Source organism: Crinia signifera, chromosome 19, assembly GCF_055691185.1.
Source record: "Crinia signifera chromosome 19, ASM5569118v1, whole genome shotgun sequence".
Classification (NCBI taxonomy): Eukaryota; Metazoa; Chordata; class Amphibia; order Anura; family Myobatrachidae; genus Crinia; species Crinia signifera.
Genome location: NC_139226.1, coordinates 9,632,977 through 9,657,500, shown reverse-complemented (window position 1 = coordinate 9,657,500; position 24,524 = coordinate 9,632,977). Strand labels below are relative to the sequence as shown.

At 46.0% G+C, this 24,524-nt stretch overlaps 1 long non-coding RNA gene across 1 annotated transcript; it reads right to left on the bottom strand.

Moving 5' to 3' along the window:
• Window positions 1-11,837: 11,837 nt before the first annotated feature.
• On the bottom strand, window positions 11,838-21,967 carry LOC146042140 (uncharacterized). Its single transcript, XR_014463758.1, has 3 exons — window positions 21,622-21,967; window positions 13,378-13,413; window positions 11,838-11,894 (listed from the first exon to the last, which is right to left on the bottom strand). It is a non-coding gene; the product is annotated as an uncharacterized LOC146042140 (long non-coding RNA).
• Between the last annotated feature and the right edge of the window lie 2,557 nt (window positions 21,968-24,524).

The window sequence follows — 24,524 nt, the reverse complement described above, 5'->3', positions numbered from 1 at the left end:
GTGGGGGCACCAGAGCTCTGTTCTTTGCAGGCAGGCTCTCTCTGTACTACTTTGCTTCCTGTCCTGAGACACAGGAAACCAGTCACACGCTGCTGGCTGCACATGTGTCTGTGTGCACTGGAGGAGCCCAGGACGTCCAGGACTCAGGAGAAGATAGTCAGCCTGATGCACTGCTAGCCACATAGAGGAGTTTCTGGTAAAGTCTGCTAATGGGTTTGGGGGCTATAATGTAGGGGGGAAATAAAATGTACCTAACAATCTGCCCTGGGGAGGGGGGAGGGAGAGGATGAGGAGAGGGGAGACAATTTATCTGAACAATATGTGCTTGGGGAAAATATGTATACCTGCAATGTGTGCTGGGAGGGGTGGAGGAATTATGTATTAATGTGTGCTTGGGAGGAATGGCGTATTAATGTGCGCTGAGGTGGGGCGGAGGAATGGCGTATTAATGTGCGCTGGGGCGGAGGAATGGTGTATTAATGTGGGCTGGGGCGGAGTAATGACGTATTAATGTGCACTGGGGCGGAGGAAAGGTGTTTTAATGTGGGCTGGGGCGGAGTAATGGCGTATTAATGTGCACTGGGGCGAAGGAATGGTGTATTAATGTGGGCTGGGGTGGGGCAGAGGAATGGCGTATTAATGTGCGCTGGGGCGGAGGAATGGTGTATTAATGTGGGCTGGGGCGGAGGAATGGTGTATTAATGTGGGTTGGGGCGGAGGATTGGTGTATTAATGTGCACTGGGGCGGAGGAATGGTGTATTAATGTGGGCTGGGGTGGGGCGGAGGAATGGCGTATTAATGTGGGCTGGGGCGGAGGAATGGTGTATTAATGTGCACTGGGGCGGAGGAATGGTGTATTAATGTGGGCTGGGGTGGGGCGGAGGAATGGCGTATTAATGTGCGCTGGGGCGGAGGAATGGTGTATTAATGTGGGCTGGAGCGGAGGAATGGTGTATTAATGTGGGTAGGGGCGGAGGATTGGTGTATTAATGTGGGCTGGGGCGGAGGAATGGTGTATTAATGTGCGCTGGGGCGGGGAATGGTGTATTAATGTGGGCTGGGGTGGGGCGGAGGAATGGCGTATTAATGTGCGCTGGGGCGGAGGAATGGTGTATTAATGTGGGCTGGGGCGGAGGATTGGTGTATTAATGTGGGCTGGGGCAGAGGAATGGTGTATTAATGTGCACTGGGGCGGAGGAATGGTGTATTAATGTGGGCTGGGGTGGGGCGGAGGAATGGCGTATTAATGTGCGCTGGGGCGGAGGAATGGTGTATTAATGTGGACTGGGGCGGAGGAATGGCGTATTAATGTGGGCTGGGGCGGAGGAATGGTGTATTAATGTGGGCTGGGGCGGAGGAATGGCATATTAATGTGCACTGGGGCGGAGGAATGGTGTATTAATGTGGGCTGGGGTGGGGCGGAGGAATGGCGTATTAATGTGCACTGGGGCGGAGGAATGGCGTATTAATGTGCGCTGAGGTGGGGCGGAGGAATGGCGTATTAATGTGCGCTGGGGTGGGGCGGAGGAATGGTGTATTAATGTGCGCTGGGGTGGAGGAATGGTGTATTAATGTGCGCTGGGGCGGAGGAATGGTGTATTAATGTGGGCTGGGGCAGAGGAATGGTGTATTAATGTGGGCTGGGGCGGAGGAATGGTGTATTAATGTGGGCTGGGGCGGAGGAATGGCGTATTAATGTGCGCTGGGGCAGAGGAATGGCGTATTAATGTGCGCTGGGGCACAGGAATGGTGTATTAATGTGGGCTGGAGTAGGGCAGCGGAATGGCATATTAATGTGCGCTGGTGTGGGGCAGAGGAATGGCATATTTGTGTGCTGGAGAGGGGTGGAGAAATGGCATATTAAAGTGCGCTGGGGTGGCGCAGTGTGTTCATTGGGCTCTACCTTGCGCAGTGTGTTCATTGGGCTCTACCTGGCGTAGTACGTCCAAGGGACTCCTACCTGGCACAGTTAATTTAAGAGACTCTAGCTGGTGCAATGAGTTTAAGGGGCTCTACCTGGTGCAGTGTGCCTAAGGAGCTTTAGCTGCGCAATGTGTATAAATGGCACAACTATGGTATAATGTGAATTTGTACTATGTGACCATGCCCCTTCTACTCGAAGGCACGCCCTTAATATGACCCTTTTTATGTGTGTGTGTGTGTGTGGGGTGGTGGTGGTGGTGGCGGTGGCGGCACAGGGCACCAAAACAGTGTTGCTATCAGTCACATTATGTGTATAAGAGCAGAAGCTTTACTACTATGGGCAATAAACAACGTTTACTCTCAGCTTCCGTCTTAGGGCCTTATTCAGATCTGAGCTCAGTACAAATTTGTTTGGAAAATGGGCAAAACCATGTGCACTGCAGGTGGGGCAGATGTAACATGTATAGAGAGAGTTAGATTTGTGTGAGTTATTTTGTTTCTGTGCAAGGTAAATACTGGCTACATTATTTTTTACACTGCAATTTAGATTTCAGTTTCAGCACACCTCACCCAAATTTAACTCTCTTTGCACAGGTTACATCTGCCCCACCTGCAGTTCACATGGTTTTGCCCATTTTCCATACAAATGTGTACTGAGCTCAGATCTGAATAAGGCCCTTAGTCACACGCTGCTTTTTTGCAAAGTATGGGAGGGCGCAAATTTTTGGTTTGCAGGGGGGCGCCGAACACCCTAGCACCGGCCCTGACCCCAGGATTAAATGGCACATGCAAAACACTGACACGGCTATGGTTGACAATGAAAAAGGTTGACATGAGTTTTTGAAAATTTATTTTTCTTTTTTGAATGTTTTCATATTCATTCTCATGTGTCGGCACCAATGAAGTGCCACACTTATGTCAACATTTACATGTGTTGACCTTTCTGTGTTGATTTTTTCTTGTAGTAATTTTTTTACAGTGACAACTATGTGCACGTCAACCTACACATCATCAACCAATTCTTTGTATAATATATAACACCTGTTCTGTTTTACTGTAGGTGTTTTAAGTCAGATCTTTTACTGCTACTATTACTGTTTATGTAAATGCATTCTGAATGACAGCAACATCCTACCATCCTTCTACAAGAATATATAACCAACTAGGTGATTTATCGCGCCCCGTGTCCCCCCTCCCGCAATTCACGGCCCCCCCGCGCACCCCCCCCCACGATTCACGCCCCCTCCCATGATTCACGTCACCCCCCCTCCCTCAATTCGCAACCTCCCCCTCCCGCAATTCACGCCCCCTCCCACGCTTTGCGGACCCCCGCCCTCTCCCGCGATTCGCGGACACCTGCGCCCCCTCCCTCCCTTGATTCACGGCACCCCCCACGCCCTCCCACAATTCACGGCACCCCTAAGCCCCTCTTTAGTCCCCCATATACTCACACACCCCTATCACTACCCAGCTTCCTGCTCTCCTGAACCGTAACTTCCACCACTGGGGAGTCGCTGACGCTGTTTTGGCCACATGCCCCTATCATGCCTCATAGCCCAGCCTCCTGCTCTCATGTACCCTAACTCCCACCCAGTAGGAGGAGACACTGACTCAGGGCCACCATCCTGTACTCCTGTACTGCCACACTGGACCCTCACCCACTGGCAGAAGCTGCACAGTATCTCCCACCCTCCTCTTTAGTCCCCCTTATGTCCACACACCCCTATCACTACCCAGCCTCCTGTTTTCCTGTGTCGTGACCTCCGCCAGTGGGGAGCCGCTGACTCAGAAACACCCTACTATACTATTGCACACACACACCTATACAACATGCACACACAGCCCCCCCCCCCACACCCACAAATGTCACTGTACCATCCACACTATCAATGTACATCTTACTCTGTAACCGCTTTTTAATTAAACAAAACAATACACACCCCCTTCCACATCATATGCTCTCTATTTAATACATTTCACCTATAACTCAAGTTGCAATACAGGCCATCTGTCATACAATTCTAACCATCTTTCTCATATACAAACGTTCACAAATTAAGGGGGAGCAGCCACTTGCGACGGTGTGAAGAGCGCCCGTAGTGCGCGATGAATCACCTAGTATACTGTATATATATATATATATATATATATATATATACACAGTAGTGGGATTCAGCCAGTTCGCACAGGTTCTGCAGAACGTTTCCTAATGTCAGATCAGTTCTGCAGAATCGTTTGCTAATGACCTACTAGATATAGTCCCACAGTGACATGCAGCTGGTTTGCGCTGCTGCAGGAGAGCCGCACACTGAGACACAATGACAGGACCGTCTTCCTAGTGTGCCCAGGCGGCTGTACAGCTTGTGACTCGGGCAGGCAGCGGTAGTTAGGCAGCAGTTGCGCAGAGGGGCCACTTGTGGTAGAAGAGAGCAGGCTGCGGCCGGGTGGCTGACACTTCTGGGAGCGGCCGCAGGAGAGGAGCAGAAGTACTCTGAGTTGGATAGCTGAGCAGAATTCGGTGTTGGGTGTGGAATGGCCTCAAACACCTGTGCGCTGCAGCCGCCCAGCCGCCTCCGTGACACTGTTCGCAGGACCACTGAGAGCAGTGCTACTGCTCAGACAACGATGGTGAGCCCATTTGCCATGATGAAACTTCTGAATTTCACAGTTGTTTCTGTATGTTGTTTGTGTTGTTTGTGTATGCATGTGTCTGTGTTTGTTGAGAGATGTGTGTCTGTGTATGTGACTGTTGGAAGGGGTGCTGCTACAACTGCTATGTGTGAGAAGTGTTGGGGAGGGAGGAGGATGTGCGCAATCAGTGTGTGGGGGAATACTAGATGTGTGAGTGAGAGAGGTGCCAGTTGAAAGGTGGGCAATGGGGATGTGTATAAGTGTTATCAGAATAAGGTTAATATTTGTTTGTCAGAATGTTCATTTGGGGGGGAGCAGTATTTTAACATGGAGGGGGTTAGTGATTGTGCCTGGAGAAATTATGGGAATACTAGGGGGCTACTGTAATTCTTTTGTTGTTCTTATTTGAGTATTCAATGCATGAATTATTAAACTACCTTTTAGTTTATCTTTTGGTATACTTAAAATGGGCATTAGGACTTAAGGTGCCCATACACTGTACAATAATTGTATGCAATTTGGACTAGATCGTATCTCATCGCATCGCATATGTTTTGCAATCAAGAACAAAAAGTTTGTGCAGCACATACTTTTTGAGTTTTTTGATAGGATGAGCATGGGAGTGCGCATTTCATTGCACCAGACAATTGTACCGTGTATGGGCACCTGTAGAACCTGTTGTTAATATATTTGAATCCCATCACTGTGTGTATATATATATATATACACATACAATCACCGTATGGGTGATATCCATCCCGTGAGGATGCCATTATGCCTGCTGATTACAATGCAGGACAATGATTTAGAGCATGGGTCCTCACACTGCGGCCCTCCAGATGTTGTGAAACTACAAATACCAGCATGCCTTGCCACAGTTTTAACACTCCCTTATAGCAAAACTGTGGCAAGGCATGCTGGGATTTGTAGTTTCACAACATCTGGAGGGCCACAGTTTGAGGACCCATGATTTAGAGCATCTGTGTACCAGTATAAATGTGTCCCATTGCTGTGGCATTATTTTATTGACTAGTGGAGAACTGTTTCAAAGATACAGGGGACCCCAATTTTTGGTAACTTTTAACTCTTTCTTTTTTTCTTTTATATTTACACACAGAAGCCCAGCACAGATCTGACTGATCAGTGTGTGCCTCATGTTCCACAGTGTTTGGCTGCAAGCAAACTCAGTAACTAAACAAGAATCAATTCAACATTGGAAAACATAAATACCGAATACAATAGAGTTTGGTAAATTACTATAACTATTTAAATAACAGTAAATCAATAGTTTAAAAAACATTGAACAACATCTGAGACCTGGGGTGAATTGTAATAGAAAGCTCCAGTTCTTTTAAAGCGGCGATCATTTACACTTCAAAAATCAAACTGGTTTTGCAGTGTAAATGATTGCCGCTTTAAAAAAACTGGAGATTTCTTACCAAATCTTTCACTTTCTGAATCTCTCATCCTATTAAATTTCACCTCTGGTCTCTTCAACTTAAACATGTCAGGCCTAGGAATGAGAGATACACAAGCAAAGCTATTGGAGCGATGTGTGCTAATGCTAGGATTAATTCCTGAACTGAAATAATTATAGAGAAAGGAAAAACACTCTCTTTGTTTGGGGGCACACTTAATAAAACTTAATGTTTAATAGAATTCCATATGGTTTTTTTGTTGTTTTTTTTTGGGGGGTAGGGTATTTGTTTATCATCAAAAACACATACATGACACAAAAGACACATACAAAACCTTAAATGTGAATGATCTATATATTTGTTTGATCACTCAAATGTTTTATAAATTAGTCAAGAATTACAAATGAGAAGGAACTGTCTATCTGACAGTAATTCAACACTGTGATCCACACTTCAATGTATGTGGTAACCGTGAATGTATAAGTCAAATATGCTTTTGGGTCAATTCCCTTTAAGACTCTGGGAGAAATTTACTAAAGGAAATTTGTAAAAAAATAGGTGTATTTGTATCCAGAAATACACTTATTTTTGACATTTACTATCCCGAAAATAATTCGTATTCGTATTGATGTGCTATCAATACGAATACGAATTGCCGTATTTTCGGGATAGTAAATGTCAAAAATAAGTGTATTTTCCCATTAAAAAGTATACAAATCGGCTTTTTAATGGGATGCTATTTTTTAGTAAAGGTTACTAAAAATTGCCAAACAAATTCTGACTGGCGAATTTGTCTGAAACATGCACAGATCATTGTGATCTGTGCATGGTTCTGGTGTAAGAAAAAGAGTTAAAACTAAAAACGTGGGGTCCCCCCTCCTGAGCATAACAATGCTGACCGGTCAGGGGGACTTGTATAAAAAGTCTCCTCCTGGCTGTGGCATTACCCTGCTGGCTGGTTGGGCCTGGTGCTGGTTCTTGAAATACAGGGGGACCCCTACTCATTTTGTCCCCCATATTTTGGGAACCAGGACCGGCCCTTGAGCCGGGTGCTGGTTTTATAAAATCCCCTATTTGTTTTGCCCTGTGATTTTATGAAACCAGGACTGGCTCTTTGAGCCCAGGGCTGGTTATGCTCAGGAGGGGGGACCCCACACCATGCTCAGGAGGGGGGACCCCACACACTTTTTTTTTTAACCAAAATCGCACATTTTCATGACTAAAAATCACACTATATCGCACTTTATCACACTTTTATTGCCGCAAATTCGCATCTCATTAAATATGCAAAAATCTGGGACAATAATGCAATTTTAAAAAGTGCGATTTGGTGCGATTTTGGAAAGTGCGATCAAATCGCACTTCACTGAATCTCGCCCATGGTGTCAATATATCCCTGCGATCTGTTTATTACACGGTAACTGCTGCTCATTGCTATATTTGGATTGGATTAAACAATCCCCACAATGTGAGCCTGAAGCCCCTTGGCAACAAGCTTGTAACCCCCCCCTAGTAACGAGCATGTAACCCCCTGGCCACAAGCATGTAACCTCTCTAGCAATGAGCATGTAACCCTCCTTAGCAATGAGCATGGAAACCCCCTTGCAACGAGCATGTAAACCCCTGGCAATGAGCAAAAAATCCCTGGCAACGAGCACAAAACCCCTGGCAAACACCCTCATGGACAGACAGTGTGAACAGCGCCAACCTGGCAATGGGAGCTTGGAACCAGCTCCAACCTGGGATTTTGGTGGAAAAGTTGAATCACACAGCTTGAGCTTCCAAACCAAAAACTAATTTTTCCTTTCTGTGTGTTGTTTTAATAAATGAAATCTCCTTTGAATATAATACATATGGACACCATTTTTGGTTTCTGACACAGCTCTCTGTTTCTATCTAAAAAAGGGTACACACCCTAGGTAAGAAGCAGCAAATCCTGCACAGTTAAAGTGGGTGCCATATGAGTTGGCTGATTGGGTTTTGAAATATTCTAGTATACACATTAAGTGTGGACTAATAAATTGAAGGTTAAGATCTAGCACGACTAGCGCTTCTGAGTGGCCCTTGGGTCACTACTTTTTCGGTTTTTCTTATCTAGCGCAGCAGATTCCGTTTAGACATAAATATGTCATAAAAATTACCTGGTTTAAATTGAAGAGGAATTTCCAGCCCTATAAAAATAAATTGAGTTATATTCTATTAGTATGTGCCTAGTACTGTGCAATGTAAATACATAAATCAGTTGGTACATAGGGGTTTAGTTTACTAAGTTGTGAGTTCTCGTGAAGATGGGATGTTGTATGGGCAACCAATCAGAATCTAACTTTTATTCATTTGGCACTGTCTAGAAGATAATAGAGAAAATCTGATTGGTCGCCCAGAGCAACATCCCAATATTCAATAGAACTCCCATCTGTCTGCTGATACACTGCAGACAGTCCTGCTGACTCTACTATGATCTGGGAACGCAGGTGGGTCAATATGCGGGTGCGGGTGGTTGACGTTGCATGTGTCAACGCCCGCCCCGTATTCGGCGATCAGCAGTGGAAATAAAAGTCAGTTTAGACTGAAGGTGGCCATACACCCACACAGATTTATCTGCAGATCTGGCTGGTTGGAACAAAAACATGGTGATGGATGAGAGCAAATTACAGTTGACCATTTGCTTGGAAATGCTGGAAAACTGCCAAACTGCCACTCATCCATAACCATGTTTTTGTTCCAACCAGCCAGATCTGAAGATAAATCTTACTAGTGTATGGGCACCTTGACTTTTATTTCTGAAGGGGAGAAAAATCATTGGACGGTCAGGCCTGGTCAGCCGCCAGCGAATATAGGCAGGTGAGCCAGCAGGTACTAATACACCGTTATTGGGGAGCATTCATTTTACAATAGACATAAAAATATTTAACGCTTTTAGGAAGTTGCATAATGAATACTCACTATATTCCGTCATAATTGGTTGGTTGTCTCCCAGCGATATTCCATCTGTGTCCAGGAGAAACAAGAGTCAGTGCACAATAGAAACAATGTTCTTTCTTTAGCTAAGTATTATGGCCTATTACACAGGTTTTCAAACTCGGCCGTCAGGACCCCAAACAGCGCATTTTTTCCAGGTGTCCTCACAGAATCCCAAGTGAAATAAATAGCTCCAACTATGGATAATGTAAAATGTCTCAGTGAGTATTGAGTACACCTGTGCTCCTGCCGAATGACGTTTGTGGGTGTTTACCGTCCATTTTCAGGGATTGTCAGGATATCTGATCACTGGGCTCTGCAAATTAGCATTTGTGCAAAATGGCCGCCCCCTAACAGCAGACCGGTTTTGAGGATGCTAGAGGAGGCCGCCACCTCCTCTAGCATACTCAAAAAGTGTCTGCTGTTAGGGGCGGCCATTTTGTTAGGTCCATTTTCATTAACAAGCCTGACAGGAGGAAAGCCGGGACCACAGACAAGAGACAAGTAGATCTGTGGTCCCGGCAGCAGCGAGCAGAGTGGTAAGTGTGGGGTGGGAGACGGGTCGGCTTTATTTTAGGGGGGGCACGTCCGAAATTGCCAGCAGAGGGGCACCAAATAAATAGTTATGCCACTGGAGGGGAGGCTAATTACATTCTATAATATAGGGGAAGTAACACACATTATATTCTATAATATAAGGAGGCACATTCTATTCTATGAGGGTGCAAAAAGAAAAAAAAATATTTGGGGGGGGGGGAGGTGGCGGCTAATAATGATGTGCCCAGGGGTGACCAGACTCCTAAATCTGCCTATACATTGTCCTATTGTATTCAGTGTGCTCTGCTGCCACCTCCATGTGTTAGGGATCCCGCACCACCAGTAAAGTTTGTTGTGTTGGAAAACAAGAGCAATTGCTGCGAAGTGCGCTAGATTGTAATGGTAAGATGCTTTTATTATGCAATATCTGGGATTTTTATCCAGATATTGCATTTAGATTTTACACAACATAAATAAAATATGCAGCATCCATTGTTTGTGAGAGACACAGTTGTGCCTCTTGAAATACAATCAATTGCTGTCAGATAAACGAATAATATTGAATCCCCTGGACATCAAATCTGATGAAGCCCCCAGGGTGAAACGCATGAGGAAAGCATCACAGCTTCAATCGGAACGGATCTCCCGTATATTATAGCATATTATAGCATGCTATTTTCATGGGGACAACCAGCATGGGCATCCTCATGAAAATGTTGGGGGCGTTCCCATGGGAATTTGGATGTGACGCAGGGTGCCGGGGGCGGGTGGCTGATGTTACATGACGGCAGCCACCTGCCCTGTATTTGGCTGAATGTCCACAAGTATAAGTCAGTCTCCACTGACTTATATTTGCATAGCCTGAAGAAATTGATGGTCAGGATCCATGGAAGGATTTCTCCACCAGTGTCTTCATGACACATCCTCTCACATGGTTGCGAGATGATACGGCAGTGGCGGGTGGTGATGATTTAGTGGGACAGGTCCTCTGGGACTCGGTAAGCTGTGAGCTTCATAGCTCACAGAGTCAACCAGAATCTGGGTTAATATTCCTTGTGATGTCACCAGACCAGTAAACACTCAGAATTCACTGCTTGGTGAAGAGGAAGACTGGAGGCAAAAGACATACATCCCAAATAAGTTATAAGGTGGAGACCACCAGGAATTTACTGGTAAGCCATGTTATTGTGTGAGCAGGGGAGCCGAGAGGGGGGGGGGAGAGTACTAATTACCCGGGCCAGGGCTTACTGGAGGGGTCCGGGTTCGACCCCCTTCTTGGTCCATCCCGGGCAGCAGCATACACCTCTACTGCCTGCTGTTGGCACAGTAAATGCTGAAGGTGTGTGCTGCTGCTGCTGTGTCATAGCCTCCCCCGATTAGCCTCCACCTCTAAATATTTTTGGTTCATAGCCTCCCGCGATGAGGCTTCATTTTACTGGGGCCCGGCATACCTCTCGGCTGCCCTGTGTGTGAGATACCACTCTTATAGGAGGGTGGTTCAATAAATAAGGTAACAAGACCTGTCTCATGTAATGTTCTCTAATTCTAATTTACCCCCAGGCCAGAGCAAGTAGACAATTGTCATACTTAGCGTTACCACCTCATCCCTTTAATTCCGGACGCATATTAATTACACAAGTTCTGTGGCAGTTTAAAACCAGGTGAAATGCAGTCTTGAAGTCAGCAAGCCTGTGTAATTAACATGTGTTCGGAATTAAAGGGATGAGGTGGTAACCCTAGTCATACTGTGCACTATCAGCTCAAGAGGTGGGGCCGTGGTACAGTTCAAAATTCAAATAGGGAGCCACACCAAGTGCCGCTCTAAACCCTGCCAAACATCACCAGCCGCACCTCTCGACTTCAAACATTGAGGTGAGTACTGTGGACAGATTTCTGCATCTACATATCAGAAGCTGAAATTCATTACCAACTTGTTGAGTTGTAAGATGATAGCATCATGTCACCGAAACAGAGTTTAGTTTGGTGCACTGCTTTTGTCATCTGTGGTAGATGAGCTTAATTTAGTGGCCATCTTTGTACAGGGAATGAAGCCTTCAGGGATGAACAATATCTAGGCCTTGAACAGAACTAAAGGTGGCCATACACACGTAGATTTATCTGCAGATCTGTCTGGTTGGAACAAAAACATGGTTCTGGATGAGAGCAAATGACAGTTGACCATTTGCTTGGAAATGCTTGAAAACTGACAAACTGTCACTCATCCATAACCATGTTTTTGCTCCAACCAGCCAGATCTGCAGATAAATCTTACTAGTGTATGGGCACCTTTACTGTGGCATCCACAGGCAGGTAACGGAGAATTAAGTGCTGACAGTCCTGACTGTCCAGACTATTCATGTATTTCAACTCACCCACTTTTATGGTCCCAGTGTATTCCGGCTCTTCATTGTCTGTGGTACAATTACCTAAATACAATATGAAATAAAATAGGGAATTGATTTCTGTAAATCCTTTTTTATCTACTGTAAAGTCTAAATACACTCTGATAACATGATCTTCAGTGTGTGCAGGCTGCGCCTGGTCTAGAGGGTCCACAAACCACCAGATGCGACAGAATGAGTTGGTGCCCTCTTAACACAGAAATTATGATTAATGCTGAAGGATAAGACCACATCATTTAAGACCATGGTTAACAAGACTTTCTATCTGGATTTATTTATTTCACACTGCTAATTCTCAGTCCGCAGAGGGCCGAGCTCATATAATCCCATCTACAATGTTCCCATGTCTGTACAATTTATACCTCATTAGTAACAAATTGTAGCACATGTGGGCCCTTAAAGTCCACCACTCTAGATCAACATCTTATTAGAGTCTTGCGGTGGAGTTAGGAAGGGTGACATAGACGTGGCCCTTAACAAAATCTATAAACGAGGTACCATTTTGAAGATTGAGGAGGTCATTCTGATTGACTCAGTAAGCTGTGACGCTCACACCTTACCGAGTCCCTGTGAGGCTGCCCTGCCGAATGTGCAAACCCCAAAAATCATGGCAGGTGCCGAATTCAGTTTACTACGTGTGAACCAGAATCGATCCCAAGTTCTCCGTTTCTGATGAATTGTTAATTTAAAATTACACATTGTATTGTCTGTTTAAAAATCAAAGTTAAAAAGTACTTTTGGCCCTAAAGTTGTTTCCCTGGATGGGTCGATATGGCGCGGCTAGGGAAGCCAATCCCAGGGCATTTTTTCAATCCCGGGATTCGGGATTGAAAAATGCTCAATCCCGGGATCCCCGGGATCCCGGGATTGGCTTTCCTAATAAAAAGACTGCCCCACAATTACTGCCCCAGTAATTACAATGTAATTTTTTACATTTGATGGTTGCCTGGTGGGGGGACTGGTCGTCCATGCCGCTGGCATGCTGGCTGGGTGAGCGGGTGGGCGCGCGGCATTACAATGCCGGGCGCGACCTCTGCCTGCGCAGCGTGACCTCATCTCACGCTGAGAGGTCACGCTGCACACAGTGCTGCCGGGAGAAGTCGGGCAGCGTCTGAGCAATGCTCCAATCCCGGGATTGAAATCCCGGCGTTTTGGGGGCCAAATCCCGGGATCCCGCCGATCCCGATCTCGGGATTGGCCACCCTAGGCGCGGCTAAGATGATCAGTTTTGCTCAGCTACTCGAAATGGCTACAAATTAACCTTTTCTTCTTTCATCCTACTACAAACCACCAACCTCGCTTTAAAAGGAATCGTATTTTATTCACATGCAAAATTTTTGCACGGGCCACTTAGTATTACATAATATTTTATAAAATATCAACTGTGTAAGCCACTCCCCTCGGTCACAAGGGGAAGGTACAGCTCACTTTACTGGGGTAAAGATCTAGCACATTAGTGCAAGTACCTGGTGATAGACAAATAATAGCGAATGTACCAATTACTTACATGTTGTCTTCCCATCTGTCACTTTGTTTATTCCTCCTATACACAAAAGACAAATGTCAGTATATACTGTAAAAATTAGGAAAATGTTTAATTAAGACAAAGGGAACAATTCCATCGGGACCATGTAATTTATATTTAAAAGTGTGGTATGGGTATGATATTGAGTGGAAGGGGTCCAATGAATGGGAACCTGCACATGGTATTCACCCTCTCTTAAAGTGCGTCTGGTGACAATTTATTTGAGGTTAGAGTCTCTGGTCTGACAGCAAGAAAAGTTCTTCCAGGTCCTGATCCGCTCACTACTGGGCTGTTTGGACTTATTTGTTTGTACATAAGACATTAGACTATAAAGCTCCTAATGCCTAAGAGAGATGCTTAATGGAACCATTGCAAACTCATTAGCTAATGTGCCAACATTAGCAGCTTAAATACAAAAACTAGGAAAATCGGGGCTAAAAGTTGGTCTATGGCTACATATTGTAGACTGGAACACGGCAGTACAAGATGAGTACTCCTTATGCAAACATCCGTTATCCATATTATTCCGAAAGCCATAGTTTCCAGAATGTACTTGTTTTGTTTTTTTGTTTTTGCTAAAAGAACTACTGGGGACATCTGTAACTGGCACTACTGGGGACATCTGTAACTGGCACTACTGGGGACACGATATGTAACTGGCACTACTGGGGACATCTATAACTGGCACTACTGGGGACATGATATGTAACTGGCACTACTGGGGACATGATATGTCACTGGCAATACTGGGGACATCTGTAAAAGGCACTACTGGGGACATGAAATGTAACAGGCACTACAATGGACATGGTATATAACTGGCACTACTGGGGACATCTATAACTGGCACTACTGGGGAAATGATATGTAACTGGCACTACTGGGGACATGATATGTAACTGGCACTAGTGGGGACATCTGTAACTGGCACTAGTGGAGACATTACATATATAACTGGCACTACTGGGGACATCTGTAATTGTCACTACTGCGGACAGCTGAACTCGCACTACTGGGGACATCTGTAATTGGCACTACTAGGGACATCTGTAACTATCACTACTGGGGACATGGGACATCTGTAATTGGCACTACTGGGGACATGATAACTATAACTGGCACTACTGGTGACATCTGTAACTGGCTCTACTAGGGACATGATATATGTAACTGGCACTACTGGGGACATGAAATGTAACTGGCACTACTGGGGACATCTGTAACTGGCACTACTGGAGACATGATATATAACTAGCACTGCTGGGGACATGATATGTAACTGGCACAACTAGGGACATGATATGTAACTGGCACTGCTAGGGACATCTATAACTAGCACTACTGGGGACATGATACTGTATATAACTGGCACTACTAGGGACATGATATGTAGCTGCCACTACTGGGGACATCTGTAAGTGGCACTACTGGAGATTTTATATGTAACTGACACTACTGAGGACATGACATGTAACTGGCACTACTGGGGACATGTGTAACTGGCACTACTGAGGACATAATATGTAACTGTCACTACTGGGGACATGTGTAACTGGCTCTACTGTGGAAATGATACTGTATGTAACTGGCACTACTGGGGACATGATATGTAACTGGCACTACTGAGGACATGTGTAACTGGCACTACTGGGGACATGTGTAACTGACTCTACTGGGGACATGATATGTAACTGGCAATACTGAGGACATGTGTAACTGACTCTTCTGGGGACATGATATGTAACTGGCAATACTGGGGACATGTGTAACTGACTCTACTGGGGACATGATATGTAACTGGCAATACTGGGGACATGATATGTAACTGGCAATACTGGGGACATGTGTAACTGACTCTACTGGGGACATGATATGTAACTGGCAATACTGGGGACATGTGTAACTGACTCTACTGGGGACATGATATGTAACTGGCAATACTGGGGACATGTGTAACTGACTCTACTGGGGACATGATATGTAACTGGCAATACTGGGGACATGATATGTAACTGGCAATACTGGGGACATGTGTAACTGACTCTACTGGGGACATGATATGTAACTGGCAATACTGGGGACATGTGTAACTGACTCTACTGGGGACATGATATGTAACTGGCACTACTGAGGACATGTGTAACTGACTCTTCTGGGGACATGATATGTAACTGGAACTACTAGGGACATGATACAGAATTACCCACCTTTTTTTCATGTTTTGAAACAAAGTAATAATAATAATAATAATAATAATAATAAATGTGTGTGGTGCGCAATTGACAGCAGCCGGCACTAGGGGTAGTCAAGCCCTTAAAATAATAGGAATATAAATAGGTTTTTTGCACCACACAAGGGCCCTTATTCTAAATCGGACGGTACGGCCTGCGTGCGGCCGTACCGCCGATGTTTTTAGTCTGCACATGCGCAGAGGTCAATCTGCGCATGTGCAGCCCCATTCGCCGCAGACGTATTTCGTCCGCCGCAAAGGGGGCGTATAGGGGCGTGAGGGGCTTCATACCCTCATTTCCCTATGTATACGCCCCGCGTTTCATGGGCGTTCCCATGCAAACGCAGGGCGTATGCATGCTAATCAGGGCATGACGCCACTGATGGGGGCGGAAAGCTGACGTTGCCGGATGTCAGCTCTCAGCCCCCATACAAGCTATCACACGGACGATTGTCCGTGTGGTCTCAGCTTGCGGGAGCTGCTGTGGCGTGCGGCCCTGCCTTCGATGGTCGACGACCATCGAATGCAGGGGGCAGCTCCCACCATGGTGGAGGCGTACGCCCCACCATTTTTATGCGGATCGCCAGCCGTCCGTGTACGGACGGCCGTGGCGATCCGTCTCGTGGGCGGGGATTGGTTTGTGCGGCCGGAGCACCGTGTGCGGCTCCGGCCGCACCAACCAGAATAAGGGCCAAGATGATTTAAAAGAGAAGACTTTTTGAATGTAGCTAGACTGAGACACATTCAAAAAGGCTTCTCTTTTAAATTGATTTTGTTTAATTTCCTGTTATTATTATATTTTGATATGTATTTTATTAAGTAAAAATTATTAATTGATATACCGTCTTGTGTGTATTTTTCAGCCAGCGCTGGCACAAAAAAACTATTTATATTCCTATGTTCATGTTTGAAACCTTGTTTCTGTTATGAACTGCCTCTGGCAGGTGTATGTTCCTGCAGCCTGACTGCTGTATGTGCAGTCTCAGCTGTCATAATTAGGCCATTAGCACTCGGCCTGTGTGTCTGGCTGTCCAGCTGCAGTGATTGGGAGGCTTGTCCTTTCTGGTTGTTTTCATTGGGAGTTGCTCCCTATATTACCCAGCCTGCCCTAAGTGCTTATAAAGTTTATACTGCTAGTTTCTAGTGCTATTCAATCTTCGGTATTACTTCTGTATTCTCTGAATAATCTGTTTCTTTGCATGTACCTGTTATTGTACACTGCCTTTATGTCCCTGATCTGACAAAGCTTCTGTTTCACCCCTTTGGATGTCCCTGCTCTAATTGAGATTATGTTTGTGGCTCTTAGACGAACCCATGTCCTGTATCTACCTGCCCTTGATGAGTCTCTGTATGTCTACGTGTATATTCTGGTGTCACTATAAGCAACAAATCCACTTGTGGATCCGATCCATTTGCCTGTCCTTAGCGGGTACTGCTCTGCAGTCCATTATAGTCGGTTTGTCCGCCTGTAACCGGTACTGCTCTGCAGTCCTGTCCTGTTTGTCCGCGTGTCGACCTGCACTGGCACAGTGATGCTAACCGGCAACTGCATCGCTAATACCTCAGCCATTGCAGTTCACTGCCCAGTGCTTGGTAACTCCAACACCGGTGCTGTGGGGCTAGTGTATACACCTGCCGCAGTGGTCCAGTGCTAGTCGCACAGGGTAGTATGCTAAAATGTCTAATTTGTCCTATGTGTCTGGTACTTCCTCCCATGTCCCAGTCTGATTTCAGTCCTGTATTTGCCTCACACAGCCTCCTGTAGCAGCCTTGTCCAACTTAAGACCTGGCGGCACCCCAGTACCCAGTGCACCTAATCGCTAGGGAAAAGTGGCTGTTATAGACAAAGCCTTAGGACTGCTGGGCAAGAGCAACAGTGCCACCTAGTACCAGCTTTGTGGCAACCATAACCATTTCATGCACAAGTAAAATCTATCTGCGTGTATTTCATGTGTTTTATGTGTTTATACAACATAAATGCAAGATACATCATTGAAATATAAAAATGTTCCAAAATACGGAATAATCCGTTATCCAAAATGCTTCTGGTCCTCAGCCATTTAGATAAGAGATACTCAACCTGTAGTAACACTGGCGCCATGTTTCTGCAGGAGATAGAGTTTCTTTAATTTCCACATACAGTATTTTATATGGGAGGTACAGTATACTAGATATACCGGCCCATGCGTCACAGGGGTAAATTTGTTGCAGTCAGAGCAAAGTAATGAAATTATAAAAAAATTCGTCACTGCCAGCCTCTCGTAGGGAATGGCCCATTATTTGCCTGGGCTGGCAGTGAACCTGATCAGTCCCCAAGGGGCTATGGTGTGAGGGGCTAATCCCCCCCCCCCCAAACTGCATTATGCAGGGAGGTTACAAGGCTTACATAACGCTAGCTGTCTAAAACATGAATTGTAAGCCTCTGACCAGCCCATGCTGGTGCTGCAGCGGTGCATGTGCCGGACCACGGCGGGAGCAGCTTCCTCCATCCAGTCTGTGCTGTAACCTGCATACAGTAACTGCATATTATATGCCCTAGCAAGGCTTAGAGCTTATATCAAGGCAAAGGACAGGGCCTCTGTAAAGGGTGGGGAAAGCTGTATGGAGTGATACTTTGCATTGTAATGCTATTAGTGAAGTAAGTTACACAGGGTGCAGGGCCCAGCAGCCTGGTCTATTTTGTCATCTTATATGTTAAAAGCTTTATTTTCTTTGCTTCCCATCCAAACACATAACTTGTGAATATTGCTAAACCTTTGGCGGAAACTTCAGCTCGTAAAGTAGAGATCATTTTGTCTGGTTGTAGATTATTACATAGACAGTGTCTAGATGAGGGCTGGGCAACACCGGCCCTCCAGGTGTTAGTGAACTACACATCCCAGGAGGGTTTGCATCCTTTTCAGCATAGCCACATAGCAAAACTAATGCGAAGCATCCTGGGATGTGTAGTTCACTAACATCTGGAGGGCCGGTGTTGCCCAGCCCTGGTCTAGATAGACAGTCTACCCCAAAAGGTCAACATGCAAAAGGTTGACATGGATAGACATGCAATAGGTAGACAGGGTCAAAATGCTTCCCAGACTTGTAAGGATAGTGGGCCAGATTCTCTATTCTTCAAAAGTGATAAAATGGAGAGTGATAAACAGCCGGCCAATCAGCTCCTGCCTGACATTTTTCAAAGCTGATTGGCTGGCTGTTTATCACTCTCCATTTTATCACTTTTGAAGCTTAGAGAATCTGGCCCAGTTTGTTTATGGGCACTGTGAGTGAGGAGTGGATCTAGACTTTTCTTTTGGGAGGGGCAGATTAACAATTAATCCTGACCCACAGCACAGCAGCCACTGCCTAGGGGTCTCGAGTGGCCCAGGCTCATCAGCAGCTCGGCACTCAGTAAATCTAGACTGTAGCAGACAGTATAATCAATGTAAAGCTGTGTACACACGGGGCAATATGATCGCTGGCAATAAATTGCTCAGCAATCATATTGCTCAGTGTCCCGTTTTCATTAGTGACCAGAGATGGTCGCAGATGAAAATGACACACTGCCGGGAGAAGAGGCAGGGGAAGTCCATTCAGGGACTGAAAATTGGAGCGCGCACTCTCTGCAATTTTGACTGGTGCACACTTCAATCACTGGCAATATGGTCTCTCAGCGACCATTTTTCCAGCGATATTTGCTATAATCGCTCCACGTGTGTACACAGCCTAAGATCTGCAAATCTGGTAAAGCTGCCATACTGGGAATACAAAAAGCAGGGGACAGTGATCACAGCCACGCAATGCTAGGGGAGGTGATCGAACCAAACGCCTCCTCCCTGGATCCATCCATAGTGTGAGTGGGGGGTGGGTACTTTTTACCAACCCTGCTGTAAGGGCTGAGGCCAGCTGATGAGAGGGAGACTTTTTATGGTTGTTTTTTTTTTTTTGCCCATGAGTGGGCATGGCCACGCTTCCCAAAATTGCCAAGCACTCCATAACTCAGGTACATTTCTCAACGGCCCTACAGATGGAGTCGCTCTCATTAGAATCGACTCTTGGCAATGGAATTGCCATGCACTGTCCCCCGTCAGCCCCCGAAGTCTGACAGAATGAGACGCTTGCATTCCCCATTCTATCGGAAGCCCTGCAGCCAGCTGCCCACTCTCCTCTGCTTCTTGCATGTCTCCATGAAGCGGAGATGGGCATGGAAGCACCCAGTACCCGCCACCTTTCGTAGTGGGATGCGCGAGCAAGTGAGCCACTTGCTTGTCCCTGTCTGCCGGCCACACCCCCTGACAGCCTCCACCAGTTATGGTTATGTTGTGCCGGTGGGCTGGCAGAGGCTGGCTCCATCTGTATGTGTGTTTGTTTAAATTGTGTGACATTAATATACTCTGGGCCTGGCAGAGTCTATTCCTTTAGCACCAATGCTGTTGTTCCATGATTTGATGTGTTAGACAGTCATGTTGACCTTTTCGTGTGGTGATCACTGCCAAGGGCGACTTTTTGTCAATGTTGACCTTGTGAATTTCGAACTTTTGTGTCTATCGATCACCGGATATCGCAGCACTGTTGCTGACTCACTTCGCTGACTACACACTGATCGAATGATATCACTCATGTTGGCCCTTCTAAGATATATTGTTTCAAATATTGTCCAGTGTGTATGGTACGGATGATGCATTCTATCGCAGGTTGGTAACGGAACTCCCATTGTCTTTGTATGTAGTATAATTTGACATATCCTCAAACAAGTCTTGAATCACTGGTAAAATAACAGAACCAGCATTTCCCAGGTGATTTTCTTCTGCAGTGCCAACATGGGATGCAGAAGAAGTCATTAAAGATGGATGCAGGGTGCCCATCTATCTTGCCAATAGTGGCATGATTTATTGTGAGTCTCTTCATCCAGTTCAAGGACCACCCACTTCAGTAGGTGCATGTGGGAGTATGGGCCAACTCCGTTAGGAGGCAACTAGAACCTTGAAATCCGGACTCTCCCTGATGTTCCATGAGTGTTGTTATTATATACATACATCATACTTGTCTACCCTCCCAGATTGGCTGGGAGGCTCCTGAAAATTGGGTCCACCTCCTGATCCACCAGAAAGGTGGGCATGTTCTCTGCAATCCCCACTAAGTGTGGGACTCTGTGGGGACCCAATGAAGCATCCTTGCTGTAATACCAGCATTACACAGTGGAGTGTGTGGTCAGAATGATGCGATTGAAATGGCCACGCCCCTGTTCAAGGCTCCTTTGTAGAGCTCCACCTCAGGCCATGCCCCTTTTGTGGCACATCCACTAGCACGTGCCCTACTTCCTCTAGCTGGCTAAAAGTAGGCAACTCTGACATCCATTAATGCGTAATACATATTAACATTAGGAAGACACCACTGAACATAAATGACTGTCATATAGAAATACCGGGGAATGTAATTTAAAAAGTAAAAAAAAAACCTCCTAAGGCATGTGGTTACTCTTCCCTATATGCTGAAACCACACCAAACACTCCTTCAAAACTTTGGGTGAGATTTAATATGAAGAGAGATTCAGAAAGTGAGAGATTTGGGAAGAAATCTGCATTTTTTTTTTTCAAAGCGCCAATCATTTACACTTCAAAATCAAACTGGTTTTGCAGTATAAATGATTGCCACTTTTAAAAAAAAAACCTGCAGATTTCTTCCCAAATCTCTCACTTTCTGAATCTCTCTTCATATTAAATCTCACCCTTAATGTTATAACTGCAGTAACCTGTGTGGCCACCAGGTGGGGCACTCTCCCTGTCTTCTGTGTTAACAGCTTAAGGCTTTAAATGAAAACTGTTTACCAGGATAATATTGTTATACTGTGTACTACAGTATGTGCTATTCTTTGTGTGTGGGTCAAGTATGAGTTATCACTCACCCAAAGTTTCTTTACATTTCATTCAGGTAAAACTTACATTGTTAAATATATAACAACAATGACTATCGATAGCCACAATCTTATACTTTTTTATTACATTAAGGCAACTTACCATAGAGCAGCAAAGTGCAGATCAATAGTATCTGGGCCCCAAAGTGGCCCATTGCTGATCTGTAGGTACAAAGACAACACCCCATTACTGTCTGGATTTATGTCATGAAACGCAGAATGTTTATTCAATCATATGTCAAGTATCAGATGACTACACGGTAATATTTATCAGTTACGGTATAAAGGGTCGATAATGAAAAGTTGACAGTTTCTAGGTTGACCTCATATGGTCAACATAGATAAATATTTAAATCAAAATGGCTGACACATGAAGAGGTCGACATGAGTTTTTTAATGTTCTTATGGTGTTAAATTAGATTTCAGAATATGAACCCCAAAATAGAGTACAGTGTTTGGGCAATTTACCTTTCCCAATCGGAGTCCAAGTGGATGGTAAAGTAAAAAAAAAAAGTTAAACAAAATACTGTGACCTTTTCATATGTCAACTTTTGCCATATTGACCTTTTGGCTTTTTTAATCATATTTGTGTGGACCAAATGGTGTTGATCTACTGACTGAAGGGACCTATTGGCTATCAGCCTATGGACAGATACCTATTTACTCATGATTACCATCGCCCCCTGGTGGCTTTTGTGAAGTACTTGCAGCATGTGTCCATAAATGAAATACATCTTGGGCGAAATGTAATGGGAGGCGATTTTTTTTTTTGCGTTTTTTTGCCGCAAAATATGCCATTTTCGGGCATTTCCCGAAAATCGCATATTTTATACGGTGCGATTTGCGGCAAAAATCGCATTTTTAAAAGGTGCGTTTTTAGTTAGACTAAAAATCGCATCCAGATGTTTTCCCATTAAAAAGTATAGAACTCGCATATTTAACGGGTTGCGATTTTTAGTAAAGGTTCTGTGCATTGTTCTGTTGTAAAAAAATAGTTAAAACAAAAAAAAAGAAAAAAAACGGCGTGCGGTCCCCCCTCCTAACAGGGCCGGCTCTACCACTAGGCAGCTTTAGGCAGCTGCCTAGGGCGCCAGGATCTAGGGGGGCGCCACCAAGTCTGCCTATCATAAAATCAAGGATGTCTGTGAGGATCCTTGTTGTACTTAACAACCTCACCTCCATACTTTCTCTTGAGGCATACTTCCCTATTTTGCTGTCCCCTTCCTGTACTCTGTTGTGGGTGGCAAAGGAGAGGGTTCTGGGGTCCCCCAGAGAAAGCAGGGGTCTTGTCCACCTGCCTGGGTAGCTGGGAGGACCACTGAATTTTGGAAGGCTCCCTGCCATTCCAGAATGTTAGGCAAGTATGTATTAAGGGGTTGGAAAATTGTTATTGGTGGCAGTATGGGGGTGGGGGGGTGGGGCGGCAGTAGGTTGAAGTTTTGCCTAGGGTGCTGAGAAGCCTTACACCGGCCCTGCCTCCTAAGCATAACCAGCCCCAGGCTCAAAAAGCTGGTGCTGGTATCAGAAAATCAGAGGGACAAAGAAATAGGGGTTCCCTTGATTTAATGAAACCAGCACCAGGCTCAAGGTCCAGTGCTGGTTCCCAAAATACGGGGTACAAAATGACTAGGGGTCCCCCATATTTTAAGAACCAACACCAGACCCAACCAGCCAGCAGGGTAATGCCACCACCGGGGGACACTTATTATATAAGGTCCCGCGGCCAAAGCATTATCCCCGTGGCTGGTCAGCATGGGCAGGGGTCCTAGGGAAGTGGGAACCCCCCCAGTGAAGGGGTCCCCCCCCTCCAGGACTTACCAGCCCATGCTGAAAGTCCGGGGCTGTCCCCGATGCCCCTGGCGGTGGGCATCGGGCTGATGAAAAGTGTAAAAAAAAAGAATAAAAACTATTGTCTTATACTGTAGAACTATGAGTCCCAGCAAGCCTACCCCGCATGCTGGGACTTGGAGAGCCACAAGTCCCAGCATGCGGGGCATTAAAGGGCCCGCTGGCACTTGTAGTTCCACAGTACAAAAAATAGTTAAATAAAACACACTGACACTCTGAAAAATAAAAGTTTAATACATCCACAGCCCACACATACTGATACTTACCTACCTTGAGCCCGTAGGTCGGTCCCTGGATCCTGGGTCCGGGGCTCCAGGGCTGAATAGTCCGGTTCCGGGGCCTTGGTCCTGGTTCCGGGGCTGGTCCGGGGCTCCAGGGCTGAAGAGTCTGGTTCCGGGGCCTTGGTCCTAGGCGGCCAATAGAATCATCCGGAGGAAAGGCGCGGAAGATGAAACATCTCTGTGCCTCTCCAGTCCGTGAGCGGGTACCAGCCGGGAGCAAGGCGTCTGCCGGAGAAGATGCCGGGGTCGTCGCCGGGGACCAGGTGAGTAGGATTTCCTTCCTTAGGTACCCCTTTTGGATTACTTCGGATCCTGGACCCCGGAGACATCAGCCCTGGAGCCCCGGACCCCGGACCAGCCCCGGAACCAGGACCAAGGCCCCGGAACAGGACTCTTTAGCCCTGGAGCCCAGGACCCCGGACCAGCCCCGGAACTAGGACCAAGGCCCCGGAACCGGACTCTTCAGCCCTGGAGCCCCGGACCAGCCCCGGAACCAGGACCAAGGCCCCGGGACTGGACTTTTCAGCCCTGGAGACCCGGACACCGGACCCAGGATCTCAAGGTAGGTAAGTATCAGTATGTGTGGGCTGTGGATGTATTAAACTTTTATTTTTCAGGGTGTCAGTGTGTTTTATTTAACTATTTTTTGTACTGTGGAACTACAAGTGCCAGCGGGCCCTTTAATGCCCCGCATACTGGTTGTGGTTCTCCAAGTCCCAGCATGCGGGGTAGGCTTGCTGGGACTCATAGTTCTACAGTATAAGACAATAGTTTTTATTCTTTTTTTTACACTTTTCTTCAGCCCGATGCCCACCGCCCAGGGGCATCGGGGACAGCCCCGGACTTTCAGCATGGGCTGGTAAGTCCTGGAGGGGGG